Below are 19,197 nucleotides of genomic sequence, written 5' to 3'. Positions count from 1 at the left end.
GCGATTGAAACCTTTGATGCAGATCTAAGGAGTGATCATGAGCTTTTAATGGTGACAACGCCTCTACTCATTCCATACAAACGGATTCCTTCAGTCTCAGTGCTAGCTGCTACGAATGAAGGCTTTGGATGAGAGATAGATAGATAGAGAGAGAGAGAGAGAGAGAGAGAGAGAGAGAGAAACGAAATTGCATCTAGTGAAATGCTTCTGCACAAGGGTTCTATTTATAGAACCACTTATGTGGGTTGCAAGCTAACAAATCCACTTAAGTGTATGTGGCCCGTATCTTATGGTATACCGAAAATCACTTAAGTGTGTGGTATCTTACCATATTTCATATTCTACTTAAGTACATTATACCTTATGATGTTATACGATTCACTTAAGTGCACCATACCTTACGGTGTTCCTTATTTACTCTATCTCTCATAAATCCATCCTTTTTGTGTGTGACCCTGTAGGTTTTCACGACATTGACAATTATATTAAATCATGTATTTAACATAATAAATAGTTAGCGGTATCTAGCAACATATCACTGCTACCCAAGACACGAAAATGTAATCTGATCTGACAAATCCCTTTTTGTGATAATACTTGTGTGCACAATTTACCATTTTTCCCTTATGTCTATATTGAACACAAGGCATAGACCGTGTCATCCTTGTCTAGTTCAATATTGTCCCTTTATACATTTATCCTGTTACACAGGATGGGCAAATTCCATCTAGGTCACTCATGTCCCTCATCATGCTTCGTGGAGTACCCATCAATCGTCTTTATGGTCATCTAGTTAGGGACAACATTTGATCAACAATAAAGCACTCGACTCTACATCTAGGGTCCATAGTGGTTTCAAGTCAAAGGGTGGCATACACCACTATCACCATGAGAATAACTTATGACACTTTGCATAATATTCTATGTAGTATTCTCATAGTGGGTCAATCCAGTATAAATATTACTCCTAATATTCATACATATGTTTAAGACTTGATAACTCCTTATCCATGATCCATGAGATGTTATCATCAGTCTATATACATAATAGTCTTAATTCTTTAATGTTATCCCACTTCTCAACAAAGCTCGACTAATGATACTTTAAGAATAATGTCCTTATGTTTAATGGGATCTCATGATCAAGTCACACTTGATACATTAAACGGACTAGCTATTCTAGGGACTTTATTAAACAAACATAAGAAAGAAAAAAAAATTATTATTAATAAATAATTCGATACAAGTACAAAAAGTATTGGCCTCTAGGGCTTACACCAACATTTACTTGGACTAGGGGGAGTATGGCCAAGTAAAAAAATTCCGAAGGGCCCATACTGAAGGCCCAAGTTGTCTTAATGTTGCAATCAGAATAGGGGTGTGTGTCAGTAATTTGGGTGTGTAAGAAGTAAATCCCTTGGGCTTATGTTAGGGAGGCCCATGGGTGTGTGAGGAAAGGGGGCAAGGAAGCTTCATAATCAATCTCATTCACATCCTTTTATACTCCCTACACGTTTTATCCCTCTCTTATAACTATACTCACCAAAAATCTCTTCGCCGCGTCGAAGTGACGGAGCAACCCAACCTGACCAATCACCACCACCATTCTACTCGACCCTTTCCACTGTATCCATATTCTACACTCACCTCCTCTAAAACTCACTGTAATCCCTAAAATCTAAAAGATAATTCAACAACCTTATAAAATAAAACAAAAAAAATATTGTGACGGAGGGGAATCAAGTCACGCCACCTTGGGGCTTTGATTCCCCTCGGTGTAGTCTACACAATGGTAACTCGTTTAAAGAAAAATAGAGATGTGGAAGGGGGCCTACCTACAATGTTGTGACTTGACTTGGATATTTTTTAGGATGAAGATAATGAAGTTGAAGAAGATAGAAGACCATATATGTATCAGTTAATAATTCAAATCTTTAACTTTTCTTGCAACGAGTTCTTCTTCTTCTTCTTCTTCTTGAATCTAGTCTATAGGGATTGAAATCTTTATGTTGATGTTGTTGATGAATGAAGTGTGAAGAGTAGAATTTATAGATACAAAGAGTAGTTAGGCTAATTCTCTTGTTGTGGCAAGACTCAAGGTGAAGTTTGCACAACCATGAAGGATTTAGAGAGCTTTGAGTATGGTGAGGTAAAGGAGAAGAGAGTGAGTGTAGAGAGAATCAATGGTGGATTTGCAGAGTGAAAAGGTTCCCTGAGATTTAAGGTGATTGTAGCTTATATTGATATTGTAGTGTAACTGGATCAAAAACGTTTAGGGCAGTGATTAGGGGAATTCAGTTGAAGGTTATGGCAGGGGTTATTGTTAAGTGGATTTATGAGTAAACTGGTTAAAGGAATTAACATTGTTAAATTGTTGTTAGTTTAGTTAGTTAGTTTGGATTTTAGACTGTTAGGTTAATTGGTTGATGTGAAAAACTCAATTAGGATGTGAATGTTAGTGAACTGTTATGAAATTCAGTTATTAGAAGTTAAATTTGACAGTTAGTTATATTAATGTTAAGTTGGCTGCTAGTTGTTAGGAATTCTTAGTGAACTAGTTATGATTGAGATAGTATGTTAGGTTATGTTAACTATCATGGAAATTAGTTTGAAGTTTGCATTGTCATTGGAATGTTAGATGACTGTTAGTGTTAAAAATCAGTTAGTTTAGATTGAGCTGTGTTAGAAAGGTTATAGCAGTTTGGGAAAGAAGTTAGCTAGGATGAGGTTAGTTGTTATGGAAGGATTGGTATGAATTTGTTTGGGTTGTTAGTATTAGTTAGAATTTCATGTCAATTAGTGAAATGAAATTGGTTAATGATAAGGAACTAGAGAGTTTGTTGAATTGTTATGGACTTTGGTGAATTTTAGTTGCTTATTGGAATTGTTATAAATATTTAACTTGTTAAATGTAACAATTAGTGTGTTAGGTTGGAGTTAATGTGTGAACTGTTAATGACATAGTAGTTAGAAGATTATTTGTGATGTTAATTGAAATATTAGAACTAGAGATTAAATGTTAATGAACTATTATGCTATTTGAAGCTACACGAAATATACCCGAACACATTGCATGCTCGAACTTACAACAGAGTCGCCACCGAAATTTATTTATCCCAAAAAGGGAAGAGAAAATATCGATAAAACCCAAGGAGAAAATAGATAAATGGGTAATGAATTCGGTTATGGAAGGGGAATTTATTATCACCCCTCACATCCATGGTACTCCATAGGAACCGTTTTGGATGCTCTTTCTTGGATGGGTGTTACTATCTTCGTGTACCTACAAAACAGAAAATGGGTTAGAGAGAGTATGCTCGAGGAGGATTGAGGACCTCATGCCTACTTATTCTCATAGTGCAATGAGAAAGTCAGAGCCTCGTAGTTCGTAGAACCAGAGAGAGAAAAGGGGGGGGGGGGGGGGGGGAAGGTAAGTGCTCGCCAAGGATTCACATTCTCGTGCCTACGTACCCATATAGTGCAATAGGGAAGTCAGAGCTCTGTAGTTCGGAGGATAAAGGCTGAAATAAAAGATAAGATTGGGATGGTGTTTAAACCAAAGGAAAAGAAATTTATGAAATCCGGAGACTCACATGACAAGGGTTTTACTAAGGTACTAGGACTAACATGGTATGGAAGAAAAGCATGAACTTTTCAAAGCTGGAGAGTCACATGACAAGGGTCTTACCAAAGCACTGTGTCTAACATGGTAAGGAAGAAAAAGAGGAACTTGTCAAATCCGGAGACTCGCATGACAAGGGTCTTATCAAAGCACTGGGTCTAACATGGTAAGGAAGAAATGCAGGAACTTGCCAAAGCCGGAGACTCACGTGACAGGGGTCTTACCAAAGCACTGGGTCTAAAATGGTAAGAAAGAAAAACAGGACTTGTCTTAGTCAGAGACTCGCATGACAAGAGTCTTACCAAAGCACTAGGTCTAACATGGCAAGGAAATGATGTATAAACCAAGAAATAGGGGGTTAACCATAGAGATGTGTCCCAAAGAAGGTATATAACCATAACGGTGTCAAGCTGAATTGAGGTGTCATAACCAAGAACGGAAAGATAAAAGTGGTGTCAAAACCAAGAAAGATGTGGGTTAACCATAAAGGTGTGTCCCAGAGAAAAGGATGGGGGTTAATCATAAAGGTGCGTCCCTAAAAGAGGTGATTGCAATGGTGTTAAACCAAAAATGAGAGATAAAAGGAGACACATGGCTAGTTGCAGACTTGTAAGTGAATTAACTGGGATTGCACTAATGTCTATGAACAGAGACAAATACTCTGAGCAATTAGGTCATTCATACTGTACTCAGAGATATTCTAGAGAAGTGTAGGAAAGATTCCCTCTCATCATTCTCTATTGCTTAAAGCTCATGGCATGAAAGCCTAGTCAAGGCCTGACAAGTTGTTGAAGCAGGTTCCCAAATATGCTTGTGGGGATGGGTTTGATGACTGATATATACTGAGGAAAGAAACTGTTATCCACTCGAAGTCTAGTACTTGTTAAGAGGATGAAGCTCCAAAGTAACAGAGACAAGTATCATCAAGTGACCAAGGGACTTATGGTCACTTGACAAATACTAAAGGGAAGTGTACCAGATGAAATGATCTAGTTGATCAAAGTGGAGTTTTATCAAGCCAAATCAAAGGAGTGAGATTAATGAACAAACAATAATGCATGATCATACAAGGACTAGCTCAAGGTCTCATTGTTAGGTAGACCAAGAGAAAGCCACGTGGGTGCAAATTATAATTTCCTAGTCTCATTGTTAGGTAGCCCAAGAGAAAGCCATGTGTGTGTTAAGGTATGCGAAACCTAAGCAGATGAATGCAATAATCAAGAGGCATTAGGCAGATGAACAAAATCACAAGCTCAAAAGTTCAACAGGAGCAAAGGCAAGTTAAAGTTTTCAGAAGGTCCATGGGTTCAAGGTCACTCCAAGTCAAGCAAAGGGTCTAATTCCTAAGTCCAAGATCCAGAGATTCATCAACACTCCAAGTCCATCATAGGTTTAAGATCAAGTCAAAGTTACTTTATCATGTATTGATTCATTAAGATTAACAAGCAGGTCGATCAAACAAGATAAGTGCAACAGATGAAAGTAAGATGAATAGAGTATGAAGTGAGATGATGATTAATGGGACATAAAATAAAGTGCGTTAAGTAAATGGCATAAAAGTAAGTGACATAAATTAAATGACTTGAATTAAAGGATAAGAATTAAATGGCAATAAAGTGCAAGAGGTAATGTTAGGAGTTAGTGATCAATTAATTGTGTCAGGACAATTTAGCATTATGTTAAGCAACCGTAAGTAGGCTTATGTAGAAGGCATACATATCTAAGGCCTATAAATAAAAATGTTGTGTTAGACATGTTAGAGAATGAACACAAAGTTAATCTCCTGCAACATGTAACATAATGATCAAAGCAAAAGAAGAGAAGAGATGAAGATGGAGAGAAAACAAGGAGAACCAAGGCAATCACATAGGGATCAATATATCCACAAATCAAAGGACTCAAGATATGGAGTATCGAGGGATAACCCATCATTGATGCCAAGTATTGAAGATGATTCATGATCGTCTATCAACATATTTAAATCAAAGAATGTTGAATCAACCTCAAGTCCATCTATCAATGATTTGAGATGTTGAAGACCTCATCAACCAAGCAATCAACTTAAGTCCAAACACAAAGTGAATAACAAAAAGAAATAAAAAATGATTTAAAATGATTTAAAATGATTTAAAAATGATTAATAAAATAAAATAAAAGAGAAAATGTCAAAGAGGTATCGAAACACCAAATAAAAGTCTAAGACAAATAGAGGAAGTCAACAAAATTATAAGCAACTTGATCTCAAAAGTGGGGATGAAAAATGTTTCAAAATGATTAAAATAAAAATGTTAAATGAAAATTAAAAGAAAATATGAATTAAATGCAAAATAACTTTTAAAAATTATTCAAAAATTATATGGTAGAAAATATTTGGAATAAAAAATAATAAAGGAGCTAATTAAAATGAATTTTGGAAGAAAGGGGAATTAAATGAAATAAAAATATAAAAAGAAATTTTCAAATGTAACGGCTAGTGAAGTGGCGCGTTCTGATTGGCCAGGGAATTTAAATTTCCCTCTAGAGCGTGTGAAGCAACTTCATCTTCAACCTCCGAGATTTGATTTTTGCAGGTTCATGAACTTGAAGTTTTAAGCTCAAACACCAATCGTGCAAGCTTCTACTTCACTCATCGTTCATGTCCCTCTGCATCAGAGCAATTGATTTGCTCTGAGCAGAAAGAATTTGCTCAAACTCGTGAAGAACCCTAGTTCTTAAAAGTTAAATTAAATGACCAAACTGAAAGATAAATCAAATATAGATTAGGGTTTTCAATCAGTGGATCAACACGGAGAGAATGGTAACTTATTTGAAGTGTAATTTTACTCGTAACTACCTTGTCCAAATCGAAGCTCGAGGTCAACAATGGTGGAACTAGAAGCAATGTTGTAGGAAGTTTCAGACCATGACAATGCTTCAGACAGCTTCAGATGAGGCAGATATTTCTTGGCTGTTGAAGCTCGAGGTCATCAATAGCAGGGATTTCTAGGTAAAAATTCAAAGACAAAAGGACTTGAATCGAAGAAAATAGTGACTGGTTTTTTGGTGCTTTCGAGTTTCAATGAGGCAGGGATTTCTTGGTTATTGAAGCTTGGAAATTAAAAAAAATCACTCTCCTATTTATAGGAAATTAAATGGGAAGCTCACACATGTTGTTTGAATCTGAAATCGTGTGAATTAGGGTTCAGCTTTTGCAAATTCGGAACTGTGTGAAAATTCATGAGGAATGTGTGATTTGCTTATGAAATAAGGTCGTTTCTAGCTTGTTTGCACGTGTTTTGACATCATGAAATGTTTGCACATGTGCAAGTGGTCCCAAAACAAGGAATGAATTGTAATTGCAAATTTTGGGTTCGTGCCAAAACAGAGTTCATATCACCATGTTCACACTTAGGCCAATTCTAGTCTACTCGTGATTTTTCCAATTTTCTTTGAGCCAAATGATCCTTTCATGGAGTATTAAACAATGCAAAAAGAATAAATTTGAAAGAAGTTTTGAGGAGAAATTTACAAAGGTGGGAAGTTGGGGTCGTGACGTGAAGTTTAGGCTGGGCATTTGGTCAAGCAGCATGAGGCATGTTTGGTCACTTTGAGATCCCAACTTGATGACACTATAACTTTTGATTCCCTCATGCATTTTGAGCCAAACTTGGGCCAAATGATATTTGACATGAGCTTAACAAGATTAAAAAGGAATGGAATCAAAAGAGTAATTGAGCTGAAAATGGAAAGGGTAGAAAGTAGGGGTCATGACAAGGTTTTAGCCCATTTTGACAACTTGGTCTTTTGCACAAATGAGGTCCTTAATGATTGAATTGATGCTTGAACCTTGAAAAAAAGTTGTATAGGATCTCAAAAGGAAAATTTGGCTTAAAGAAGATTCACAAATGCATAAAAATTGAAGAAGTTATGGGGTTTGGACCAAATACATGGCAAACTTACAAACCAGGTCAACCACACTTGTGCCCTTTGTGAAAACTTGATGTTTTCTTAAATTTCGAGCCATAATGATGATATAATAAGCATCCTTTGATGAAAACTTGATTAGGATTTGAGTGATATTGAGAAAAGCTTGAAGATTGAGTGATGTGGCATGGAAATAAACACATGAACCACTTTTGAATCACAATGAAGCAAACTTGCATTTCTCGTGAACCAAAGACCTTTGTATTGCCTTGACTTGGAGAATGATCACCTACATTCACAACAAGAACAACCAAGTACCATATATTATTGAAGTTAGGGTTAGTTGACAAGCAAAATCAAGATGAAACTCTAATGTTAAGATACAAACCACAACATGGTCATGCTTGTGATCCAATGACCAAATGCAATGGTCATGCATGATATGATTTGATGTATGCAAATAAGTCTATGAAAAAGGAAAAGGGAGGGTAAATTTTGGGGTATGACATTATTGAATGGACATTGTTAGGAGAATTAATTGTTAGATTGGTTATGCTAATGTGTACATGTATGGTGTCAAGTTGGCTTGTGGTTATTAATAGTTATGCCTTATTTGAGTTCATATTGTGTGTTTATAATGTTATTATGGTTAGGCCTTATTATGTGTACATGTAGTTGACAAGTTGAGGTCTCATCTTGCAGGGTTGGTATGAATTTGATGGGATGGACATTTGCTTGGCATGGCATGTTCAATTAGCAAGGAAACAAGATTTACATAGCATGGCACCAAAAATATATTTGGAATGCACTTGAAGAAATGGGAAGCACAAAATGGAAAGCCTTGTGAAGAAAAAGTAGGATAGGGTTAGTTTGACTTTGGTCAATTGTTTGACAAAAAAGTCAACTCTAGGCCAAATGTGTATAATTTTTTTGTGCAGGATTTGATTTTGAATCTTTTGTAGTGCAACTTTGAAGGTTTGTAATGGAAATTGGCCCTTGAATGACAAATGTAAGTTGTTTCTCAAGAAAGAAACTTTCCCTTCAAATTTCAAAATTGAACTTCCTTTGATATGAATCCTTGAATGCCAAAAATTTTATGTCTTGAATCCATAGCCAATCAATCAAGAAAAAAAAGTTCATAAAGGAATTGGTCAACAAAAATTCAACCTTCCAATGGTTGACTTTTGTTGACCAAAGCCAAACATGAAGAATGTCTTCCAAATTGATAACCATGATGCAATCCAAATAACCAAGGATTAGGGTTCCATAAAATCTTGGTCCAAAAAGATTAGTCTCCCAAGTTAAGTACAACACAATGATCCCATAGGTATGATCTTTAAGTACACCATAGAAAAACCCTGGCCTCTGGAGCTTGACAGATTACTTGTCATAATCCAAGTCCTTGTGTCTTAAATAACAAAACCTTTGAATCAAATGATGTTTATTTCAAAAATGCCAGTAAATAATCTAAATGACTATGAGTATGGAGATGAACCAAATACCATGATCCCGGTGAAATAAAAAAGGAATGGGAAAATTTTGGGGTATGACACCAACATGTTTGCATATTTAAATTATCGCATTTCATTTTTACCCTCCTTTTTTTATTTTAGCAAAGGTGAAAACGTATACTCTCATGGGGAGTAAAATATACTTTCTACTTAATTGAGGGGGAGTTTAATAACTCCAAAAAAATATATTTGTTATTTCTTTATCCATCTCCCCGAGAGATGTGTTATCATCATAAAAAATGGCGAGAATGTGAAACCTTGTTTTGTAGGTTATCAACCAATGAAGTTCCATTGAAGATAAGCATGCTTTTGATGATGACAACTATTAAAAATGAATGTGTATTTGATAATGACAACAAGTCCTTGGTAACCAAAAAGTGGCTAAAGATGAAACTGGGTCAATAAGGGTAATAAACTTGATTATCTAATGATGTCACCTAAATGGAATATAACTCAAGCCTCATCTCAAAGTAAAGTTCAAGCAAGTGTCGACAAGATATAATCATATGACTTGAAGAATGTGAAAGCATGCCCAAGTGAGTCTTAGTGAAAATATATTGAAAAATCATTAAGGCTTTTGTGGATCTATGTGCTTGCAGGTTATGAAGTTCCGCATTTGAAGTTTCGATGATGACAATGCATGACAATAATTTTCAACCTCAATAATGATAACCAAAGAAAAGCATCTTATGACTCATTAAAAAAATGACTCAAGATCAATTTCATATCTAAATCATAAACTGTCTAGAAAAATTCTTGATATCTTGGAGAAAGGTGTGAAGATTCGTCAGATCATGTATGTTTGTCTGAGTGATCCGAGTATTGTAAAAGTAAGGAAGTAGCTTAAGAGTACTAAGTAAAATCACACACACACACACACACACACACACACACACACACACACACACACCACACACACACACACACACACATACACACACACACATACACATACACACACACACCTATAAATATTTTCTCAAAAGTGTTTAAATTTATAAATCATTTTCTAAGCGTAAACAAGTGATTAAAAAGTTGTCAAAACCTTTTAACCATATTTCATTTAACCAATCGATTAGTAAATTTTGTTAATCGATTGGGAAAACATCTTTGTGTTGTCTAATCTATTAGAGCATCAAGCTATTCGATTAAAATAGTGGTAATCGATCAATGAAATGACATGGACAACACATTAATGACTTGTAACGACTATATATCTAAATCTTCTTATTTGGGCATGGTAATCGATTAAAAGTGAGTTATCTAATCAATTAGATCATTAATTCGGAGAATGGATCATTTCCATTTCTGTATTTTTCAACTACTATATAAAGTAGGCACGCCACCACTTCAAATCACGCCTCTTTCCAATGTTTTCATATTTCTTTAGAATTTCTCTCTCTCTCTCTCTCTCTCTCTCTCTCTCTCTCTCTCTCTCTCTCTCTCTCTCTCTCTCTCTCTATATATATATATATATATATATATATATATATATATATATATATATATATATATATATATATATATATATATATATATATATATATATATATATATATATATATATATATATCGTGTGTGCGCTCTTGCTCTCGCTCTCTCTCTAAAAATATATCATTTCACTTCATATTGCCTTAGTGCTAGTAAGTGAAGTTTTGCTTGTGATGAAGGAATTTTTGTAAGTGGTTGTGTTGGCCGTTTATATTCTTAATGGTGTAATATCTTAAAAGAATAAGTTTGGTTCTTGAGATAAATTGTGACTTTTTCAGCAACTGTACTGATAGTGTCACAGTAATAAAAGATCGAATCCACAAGGAATGTGTTCAAACAAGCCAACAATTGTGCAATGTAAAAGAAAAATAGTAAATAGGGGGTTCGGTCTTTTAAAGGGAAAACAAATTACAAGTTTGAAACAGAAGTAATTAAGATGGTTAGGGTTTGAAACAAAAGTAATTAAGTGGGTTCAGATTCTTAGAGGGAAAACAAATTACAAGTTATGATGCCTTGTATGAATGGTCTTATCCTTATAATCTCACAGCAAATTAACAAAACCATTATAGTCGATCCCTCACGAAACAACTCACTAACCACTACTCGGAGCTTTCTATCCCTAGTCCGCCAGAAGCAGGGTTAGGCGATGTAAAAAACATTAACTCCATATGCCACTACTTAGGATCTCCTATCCCTATTAAACCAACTTAAGTAGAACAGTTGCCCTAGGTCCAACACATAGGATAAAGTTCAGTAATCCATATGTGTCCACAATCAGATTAACATGGTATCTCAAATAAAAAGCATTAATATTAAGCAACAACTGAATAAAATTATAATTCAAAGGATTTATACAAATTCAAACCAACATATAATGCCAACAAGATTGAATAAGCTTCATTATCACACAACCTACACTAGAGAAACTTAGCTACTCAGAGTTAAAATTACAATACCAATTGAATAATAAAGAAGAATAACATATAAATTCCCTTGAAGGATTAGCCTCCAATGGCTTTCAATGCTCTCAAAATCATTGTTTGATGTTGTAAAATCATGCTCCTAGTGCTAAATTTTGTTACCCTTGTGAAAGTGTAGAATATCCATTTTTAAAGGTGTCAGAATGGACCAAAATGCGTTAGAAAAAGCCCAGAAAATTGACCATCGCACGCGTGATGCCCTGCATCGTGGGATGAAGCTTTTAATGCCCTATCGTGTGTGCGATGTTGTGCGATGGTGGATGTGATTATTTCTGAAGTTTCACTCTTCTTTGCTCCCTTTTCACTCATTCTTTAGTCATTTCTTCTCATATTTTCTCGACTTTCACTTGTTTTTCTCCGATTTTTGACTAAATACATGCAATAACGAACAACCATCACAACCCTAAACTTGAATCGTTGCTTGTAACTACACATTTCAACAGATAACAAGTCGCAAAATAATAATCGAACATCACCAAATTAATTTTTTCTTTTTACCAGACCATGTTTTAGCTTACAACTTCTATCTGGCGAATTCGGAAAACTTCCTTAACATTGACGAGTACTCAACCTATCTCTCAACTCACTATAACTCACTCACTAAATAGGGTGATCAATCAATCCATATGAAACATCACTTAAACTTAGCTTCATCATGTTCTAATAAAGTTCATCAAAGAAATTACAAAACACACATTAAAGGGTTTTCAAGGTTGTAACTTGGCTTATGTTATGGTAGGATATATTTAGGAAATTAGGGTTAAATCTTTGGAGTTAGGTTCCTTGTTCTCCTCCATTCACATACCCTTTTGTTAGTACTAGAGATTTGTGATCCTTCTAACAATATCTTTCTTTTTCTATTGTCATTCATTCTTTCTTTTTATGAAGCGTCTTTTTCACAACATATTTTTGAAATTATGGATCATATCCTTTAGTACCGCAACCCCAAACTTAAAATGTTGCTCACTTTCAAGAGCAACCCCAAACTTAATCTTTTTCATGTGCTTACGAACGAACTTTCTACCTAACTCCAAAAAGAGGGTGGAAAGAAAATATCTTTCAAGTAAATGGCTAAGAATTTAAGGCTATGTCACCGAAAGAAAGGCTTAAGCTCAAAGTGTTTAGTAAAATGATATTCCTATTACTACATGGTGGTTTACCAAGGCTCAAAGTTATTAACAAAAAAATTACCTCAATGTGTGTCGATCAAACTTGATAACTTAATCAAAAATAAATCAAACTAGATAAAAGAATAATGCATGAATACAGTAAAAAAGAAACAAAAATGCACAATGGAAGTTTTTGGCTCAAACCTTACTAGATGAGGTATTTGTAGGTTGAGTACAAGTCCTTTAATTATTTTATCATCCTTAGCCTTCAAGTTGCTAGTTGCTAGTTGCTAGTTGCTAACTTACTGATCAAGTCGCTTTTGGATCATCTGCTCATTGTTGAAGTTAAACTTAAATATGAAGAAAAAAAACATAAACAACTACATACTTGTTCATTAAAGACAAATCATTTGGATAATACAATGGGACAGGTAGAGAACTTGTGCTAGCTATTTCTCTTCTCTAGATTACAAAAAAACATATCAAAATAAAGTCTAAAAAAAATTAATACAAACTACAAGTCTTTCACATGTTATTGTTGCGCAAAAGATCATGCATATCGTGAATTATGTCGTTGAATTCATTATTTTGCCTTCTCCATTCTGCTCTCATGTGGTCTCTTCTCCTTGCTTGCTTTCAATCTTGGCTAGTGAAGTAATTCTCCATGTCTTCAGCTGATGCAAACCGGCTTCTTAAACTCTGAGCCGGCATGTGGTCTCCTTGTTGTTCATAGAAGTCTTTGGATATTTGTGCAAATATGGGAAGTTCAGCATACAACACGGGTGAAACCTCTGTCATCCATCCTGCAACTCCTACTGCATGAGCTTCCCACCTTCTTTGAAATGTTGATGCTTGTTGACTTGCATTGGCCGTGGTTGATAATGTTCTTGTGGTTGGACGAATTCTTCCTCATTGCCTTGTTGATTTCCTTCTTGATATTGTTGAGAAGCTTCTCCTTGATACATGTTTTGTAACCTCCGAATGGTCGCAGTGTTGAACCGTGCTTTTGGAGTTAACATCTAACCTTCTAGGTAAATGGGTACACCAACTCTCCTGCATAATTTATTTATAACAGAAAAATGCCCACAAACCTTTTGTGGGGCGTTATCCATATATTAATTAGGTTCCCCTTAAGAGAGCTAATAATCCTAAACGCAATTTATAATGAATTGTGATTAATTAGACGCAGCCTCTAAATTTTGAATAAAATATGATGTCCATGCCCTAGGAATTTAGCGGAACTCAGTGGTTTTGAGACGTAGTGCTAAACCACGCTCAATTATCCATTCCGCTTCAGCCCTACAAAAGAGATGAAGCATTACCTGGGCCATATCTTCGTTTATGACCTTGTGCTCTAGCCTATAGTTCATGAGATCACAAACCGGAGGGGGTTACAAATTTAAAAGTGTGTTAATTGAAGAAGGAGAATAATATATGTACTTACCTCGCATATAGGAGGTGTAGGAATCTGAATCACCAAACACCGCATTCGCGTAAAATTCTAAAATAGTCTTATTAGTTTCATGAATCAAATTATTAAAACTTACCCATTGCCTTTGATGAAAATTTTCTCCAATCTCTTCAAAACCTCACAAATCACTTAAATCAAATGCTCGCTCCTTGGCAATATGGTAACCCACAATATTGAGAAGTTTTTCTGCATGCGCCTTGGATAAGAACTTGAGGTTTGGAAAAGTTTGAGCGCTAGGTGTTGGGGTCGCCCTTGATGATGATCCTCTTGACACACACCCTCTTTTTGTAGCCATAATATCTACAATAAAAATGAAAACACTATGCATAGAGAAAAAGGAGAAAAACATTTCACAGAAATTGCCTAGGGTTTAGAGTAGAAAGCAGAATGGTAAGAAGGAATTGTTGTGAAAAAATGAATGGTACAACTCACTATATATGGTCCAACTAGTCGTTGTCCATCGTATGCGTCATCCCTACATCGCACACGTGATGCCAACGTTTATGTCCAACGTCTCTCACCAACAGTTACATCGCGCGCATGATAGATGTATCACGTGTGCGATGGTAACGATCACAGGAATCTTCCCAACGTCTATATTGTGCATGTGATGCCTATATCATGTGCGTGATAGAATCCCATCACACGCGTGATGGGATGTGTGATTACTATAAGGGATACTTTCTTTTTTGCTTCCTTTCTCCTTTCTTTATCTCTTTTTTTCCTATTTTCTTTTCCATAACATAACACAAAAACCATAATGTAAAAAATAATATATTCATTATAGCGAGAAAAAATAAATTCTTACAGATGGGTTGCCTCTCATTTAGCTCTTGTTTTATGTCATTAGTTTGACGATCCATTATACGTTACGTCAGGCGCAACGAATACCCTTACATCGGTCAATTCGCTTCATGTTTGTCATGTGTCCACCTTACTACCTCTTGCCTAAGTATCCAACTTCTCTTCACCCGGTGTGCAGTCATACACCTTAAAAACTACTTTCTTTTTATTGACCTTTAATATAAGTTCACTCATTTCTACATCAATCTTGGCTTTCCCGGTTGCCAAGAATGGGCGTCTGGGAATAACAGATCCTCCTAAAGTTCCCTTTGTATCCAATACTACAAAATCCGCAGGAAATACCAGTCTGTCGACATGTACTAACACGCTACGCAAAATACCAACTGGTTGAGTAACAGATGAGTCAACTAGAGTGAGAGTCATATTACTTGGTGTGATATCACCCCCTTCAATTCTTTTATCATTTTCAATGGCATGACATTTATGCTAGATCCAATATCACACAGAGCTTGCAGACTATTCACCTCATCGATATTGCAATGAATAGTAAACTTACATGGATCTTTTAACTTTGGTGGAAACACTTGAGATTTTACCACTTCCTCTGTTTCAGTCATGTTTACGTGTTCCTTGCCTACTTCCCCTTTCATCCCCTTTAATAATACCTTCATAAATTTAACAAATTTTGACATCAGTTCTAAAATTTCATGGATTAAAATACTTACATGGATATTAGCTAGCATTTCCTTGAGCTTTGCAAACATCACTTATTTATCCTCTTGAACCAGTTTCTTTTTAATTATAGGGAATTGTGGTTTAATGTAATCCGATAAAGGAGGATTTGATTCGGTCAATATTTGCTTCTTCGTTCTTCTCTAAGGAGAATTGTTGTCAATAAAATGATCAAAGATGACTCCTCTTTCTTCTTCCTCACCTTTCTTTCCATCATCTTCTCTTCCAATCACACCTTGAACTATCTTTTTGTCATCTTGTTCACTAATTACCCCTGAACCTACATCAACGACTTTGCATGTTTCATTCTTAGGGTTTTCTACATTGTTACTCATTAATCCCCCACTCGTGCTAGGCAAAACAGATATTTGTCTAGATAGGTGACCAATCTTCATCTCCATATTTTTGATAGACTCATCCTGGTTTCTACCCATTTCTGCATGGTTTTTATTTATTTGGTCAAAGCTATTTTGAGTGACTTTAATGAAATTCTGAAAGGTTTCTTCCAACAAAGATTGCCTCATTTGAAAGTTAGAAACTTGTTAGTTTTGTTGCATAGCTTGGGTACCACTTTGGTTTTTTTTTATTTTTCTAACGAAAATTCGGATGATCCTTCCATCCCTGATTGTAGGTATATGAATAGGGTTTGTTCTTCTGAGAAATTTCAAATTGGGCCTCTTCACTTACCTCTGCCAACGAACACATTTCGTTTTCATGTCCTCCTCCACAAAAGTCACACTTAAGTGATTGTACCTGGCTCACATTAGCTTTATTTAAGTATCCTTCTACTAGATGTTTATCTAACAATTCAATTTGAGCTAACAATGCAGTATGAGTATCAACAGTTAACATACCTTTGGGTGTGCCACTAGTTTCGATCTTAACCGGCCTTTCATTTTTAGAACGTTACTCATTCATACACATCTTTTCAACAAGGTCCTTTACATGTGTTTCGGTCATTTGTCTAATCGTGCCTCCCGCGGAAGCATCTAGCAACATACGTGTTTGACTCTTGATGCCTTTAATGAAATTTCGCATATGCTCCATATTGTTCATATTATGATTGGGGCATCTACGTAGAAATAACTTGAATCTCTCCTAAGAGTCATACAGTGGCTCAATGAAATTGACAATCTCAACTCTCCTATCAATAAACTGGCTAGTGGTGAAAAATATTTCCAAGAACTTATCCTAGAGGTCTTTCCATGTTCTAATGGTTCTATTTGGAAGGCATAGTAACCAATCTTTTTCCCTTCCAATGGGTGAGAAACCAAACATATGTAACTTTACCTAGTCTTTCGAGACACCATCAGGTTTTCACATTGAAGCAGTTTCGTAGAAGCGTGCAAGATGAGCCCATGGATCTCTGATAGTGTTCCCGCCGAACGAGTTATCTCTTAGACCAGAAAGCACAAAATTATTAACATCAAAGTTAGCAGGGTCTGTCGGTACAAACCTTATAGAAACTTATCCTTCATTAGTCTGTTTGCAATATCCCTCATAGTGAGGGTTGTGGTACTTCTATGTTATCCTCCTCTTCAGAATCCAAAGAAAATATTGGTGAATCTCCTTCATCCAGACTCACTTCTCTAGCTGTTTTTCTTAGAGCACGTGCAATACTTTCGATTTCTTAATTAAATGGTAGTAATGATGACCCTGAACTGCACATACACAAATAAGAAATACCTCAGTAGCACTATGATAAACAAGTAAATAAAACAAAAATAAATAAACAATTAAAACTAAGAAAAATAAAATATGTTACACAAAGTGTTTCCCTGTTGCAATCAACAGTCCCCGGCAACGGCGCCAAAAACTTGATAACTTCTTGGAAAGTGTACTGATAGTGTTGCAATAATAAAATATTGAATCCACAGGGATTGTGTTTGAACAAGGCAACAATTATGCAATGTAAAGGAAAAATAGTAAATGGGGGGGGGGGGGGTAATTAAGACTGTTAGGTTGTGTATTATTAAGATTGTTAGATTGTGTATTAGAATCCCATTATCCTCTCTTGTTGATGTATGATGTCTTGTATGAATGGTCTTATCCTTATAATCTCACGGAGAATTAACAAAACAATTATAGGCGATCCCTCACGAAATAACTCACTAACTACTACTAGGAGTTTTCTATTCCTAGTATGTCAGCGTAAGCAAGGTTAGACGATGTACATAACGTCAATTCCCTATGCCACTACTCGGGGTCTCCTATCTCTATTTAACTAGCGTAAGTAGAACAGTTTCCCTAGGTTCAATGCATAGGCTAAGGGTCAGTAATCCCTATGTATCCATAATCAGACTAACAGAGTATCTCAAATAAAAAGCATTAAGATTAAGCAATAACTGAATACAAATATATTTAAAAGGATTCATACAAAGTTAAACCAACATATAATTCCAACAAGATTGAATAAGGTTCATCATCACAAAACCTAACCTAGAGAAGCTTAGCTACTCATTGTAAAAATTACAATACCAATTGAATAATAAAGAATAATAGCATATGAATTCCCTTGAAGGATTGGCCTCCAATATATTCCAATGCTCTAAAAATCGTGGTATTTTGGATGCTGTCAAAGAAGGACCATTTATCCATATACACGAAGTTAATGGTATTGTAGTAGACAACCCCGATATGGATTGGTTCAAAGAGGATAAAGAGAATGCGTAATGCGGTTTGAAAGTTAAGAACATCATCACCACCGTGCTTGGTCTTGATGAGTTCCTATGAGTTTCTCACTGCAAAACTGTAAAGAAATCTGGGACATCCTCAAAATTACTCAGAACTGTGGATTTTAACAACTTCGGGTTTGCATGGACGGCTCTACGGAGTTCTTCAAGTATCAAGGTGTTGGTTATGCCTTACGCTGATAACTTTTTTTTGTTGAAAATTTGCGAGCCTTTGCTCCATGGGGATTAGTCCATGATGATCTCAAGTAATTTAAAACTCTTGTGAGCTTAATGCAACATTGGAAGGCGTTGTTTTCCATACAGGAATTCACATAAGACATAAACATAAAGAAAAAATGAATATGGAAATGGAAAAATGTTTGGGGTTTCCATTGGATTACAGCAACCGCTACTTTTCCTATAACACTAAATTCGCAACACCTTGCTTTTGAGGAAAGCAACTAGATTGATTCTCTGTGCCTTTAGTCTTTGTTCTTAACTAGGGTTGCTCGATGCAGTTTATTTTCCTTTTCTTCTTCTCTCTTTTTTTAGAAACCCCTAACTTATTCTTGGGCCACTCTTTCGAGTTTTCAGTCCACCGGGATGTCTTATTTTTTTGCATATGTCGCACATTCGAGTTTTCAACTTAACAACCTGTTCTTGTTTTTGTATCCCTTATTTTTTCTTGGACGACTCTTTCGAGTTTTCAGTCCAACGAAATGCCTCTTTTTGCCTAAGTCACCCTTTCAAGTTAAGTTAACGGGCTTTTCTTTTTCTTGTTAGGCATAGTATTTTTTTACTGCATCGGAGTTCTCTAGGGGTGGAAACTCCTACCCATCCATTGTCTTAAGAATTAAATCTCCTCCCGAGAAATCCTTTTTTAGTATATATGCTCCTTCATA

This window comes from Lathyrus oleraceus, chromosome 1 (assembly GCF_024323335.1).
Source record: "Lathyrus oleraceus cultivar Zhongwan6 chromosome 1, CAAS_Psat_ZW6_1.0, whole genome shotgun sequence".
NCBI classification, from domain to species: Eukaryota; Viridiplantae; Streptophyta; class Magnoliopsida; order Fabales; family Fabaceae; genus Lathyrus; species Lathyrus oleraceus.
Note: the sequence above shows the minus strand (reverse complement) of the source record.